At 39.8% G+C, this 2,500-nt stretch overlaps 1 protein-coding gene across 12 annotated transcripts in view; it reads left to right on the top strand.

Annotated features, from left to right (window-relative positions):
• Positions 1-2,500, top strand: part of LOC137641380 (nidogen-like) — a 349,006-nt gene that overhangs the window by 67,702 nt on the left and 278,804 nt on the right. The gene's annotated exons all lie outside the window — the stretch shown is intronic.

Genomic DNA, 2,500 nt, shown 5'->3' with positions numbered 1-2,500 from the left:
CCACTCTAGCCGCTAACTCATTTCTTACACCCGTTCTCACCCTCACCACTTCGTTCCTAACCCTATCTACTCGAGATACACCAGCCATACTCCTTAGACACTTCATCTCAAATACATTCAATTTCTGTCTCTCCATCACTTTCATTCCCCACAACTCCGATCCATACATCACAGTTGGTACAATCACTTTCTCATATAGAACTCTCTTTACATTCATGCCCAACCCTCTATTTTTTACTACTCCCTTAACTGCCCCCAACACTTTGCATCCTTCATTCACTCTCTGACGTACATCTGCTTCCACTCCACCATTTGCTGCAACAACAGACCCCAAGTACTTAAACTGATCCACCTCCTCAAGTAACTCTCCATTCAACATGACATTCAACCTTGCACCACCTTCCCTTCTCGCACATCTCATAACCTTACTCTTACCCACATTAACTCTCAACTTCCTTCTCTAACACACCCTTCCAAATTCTGTCACTAGTCGGTCAAGCTTCTCTTCTGTGTCTGCTACCAGTACAGTATCAACCGCAAACAACAACTGATTTACCTCCCATTCATGATCATTTTCGTCTACCAGTTTTAATCCTCGTCCAAGCACTCGAGTATTCACCTCTCTCACCACTCCATCAACATACAAGTTAAACAACCACGGTGACATCACACATCCCTGCCTCAGCCCCACTCTCACCGGAAACCAATCGCTCACTTCATTTCCTATTCTAACACATGCTTTACTACCTTTGTAGAAACTTTTCACTGCTTGCAACAACCTTCCACCAACTCCATATAACCTCATCACATTCCACATTGCTTCCCTATCAACTCTATCATATGCTTTCTCCAGATCCATAAACGCAACATACACCTCCTTACCTTTTGCTAAATATTTCTCGCATATCTGCCTAACTGTAAAAATCTGATTCATACAACCCCTACCTCTTCTAAAACCACCCTGTACTTCCAAGATTGCATTCTCTGTTTTATCCTTAATCCTATTAATCATTACTCTACCATACACTTTTCCAACTACACTCAACAAACTAATACCTCTTGAATTACAACACTCATGCACATCTCCCTTACCCTTATATAGTGGTACAATACACGCACAAACCCAATCTACTGGTACCATTGACAACACAAAACACATATTAAACAATATCACCAACCATTCAAGTACAGTCACACCCCCTTCCTTCAACATCTCAGCTCTCACACCATCCATACCAGATGTTTTTCCTACTCTCGTTTCATCTAGTGCTCTCCTCACTTCATCTATTGTAATCTCTCTCTCATTCTCATCTCCCATCACCGGCACCTCAACACCTGGAACAGCAATTATATCTGCCTCCCTATTATCCTCAACATTCAGCAAACTTTCAAAATATTCCGCCCACTTTTCCTTGCCTCCTCTCCTTTTAACAACCTTCCATTTCCATCTTTCACTGTCTCTTCAATTCTTGCGCCAGCCTTCCTTACTCTCTTCACTTCTTTCCAAAACTTCTTCTCATTCTCTTCATATGATTGACCCAGTCCCTGACCCCACCTCAGGTCAGCTGCCCTCTTTGCCTCACGTACCTTGCGCTTTACTTCCACCTTTTTCTCTCTATATTTTTCATACTTCTCTATACTATTACTCTGCAGCCATTCTTCAAAAGCCCTCTTTTTCTCTTCCACTTTTACCTTCACTCCTTCATTCCACCATTCACTGCCCTTCCTCATGCTGCCTCCAACAACCTTCTTGCCACATACACCACTTGCAATCCCAACAAAATTTTCTTTTGCTAACTTCCACTCCTCCTCTAAATTACCAGTTTCTCTTACTCTCACCTCGTCATATGCCATTTTCAACCTTTCCTGATATTTACTTTTTACCCCCGGTTTTATTAGCTCTTCAACCCTCACTAGCTCCCTTTTACATCCACCTACTCTATTCCCCCACTCTTTTGCTACAACTAATTTTCCTTACACCAAAAAATGATCAGACATACCGTTAGCCATACCCCTAAACACGTGCACGTCTTTCAATCTTCCAAACATTCTTTTAGTTATCAACACATAATCCATTAATGCCCTTTCTACTACTCTTCCATTTGCCACTCTTACCCATGTATACTTATTTTTATCTTTCTTTTTAAAAAAGCTAGCACTTATTACCATCTCTTGTTCAACACACATATCTACCAGTCTCTCACTACTCTCATTTTCACCTGGTACGCCATACTTCCCAATGACACCTTCTACCTCTCCAGCGCCCACTTTTCTTAAAATGTTTTATTTTTCCTTGTTTCTTTTCCTCACTTGGCTATTTTCCCTGTTGGAGCCTCTGTGCTTATAGCATCGTTTTTTCCAACTAGGGTTGTAGCTTAGCAAATAATAATAATAATAATAATAAAAATAATAATAATAATAATAATAATAATAATAATAATAATAATAATAATAATAATAATAATAATATATTGTTATATTATATAGAAGTATTGATATG

This window comes from Palaemon carinicauda, chromosome 5 (genome assembly GCF_036898095.1).
Source record: "Palaemon carinicauda isolate YSFRI2023 chromosome 5, ASM3689809v2, whole genome shotgun sequence".
Classification (NCBI taxonomy): domain Eukaryota; kingdom Metazoa; phylum Arthropoda; class Malacostraca; order Decapoda; family Palaemonidae; genus Palaemon; species Palaemon carinicauda.
This window is presented reverse-complemented; position numbering and strand designations above follow the sequence as displayed.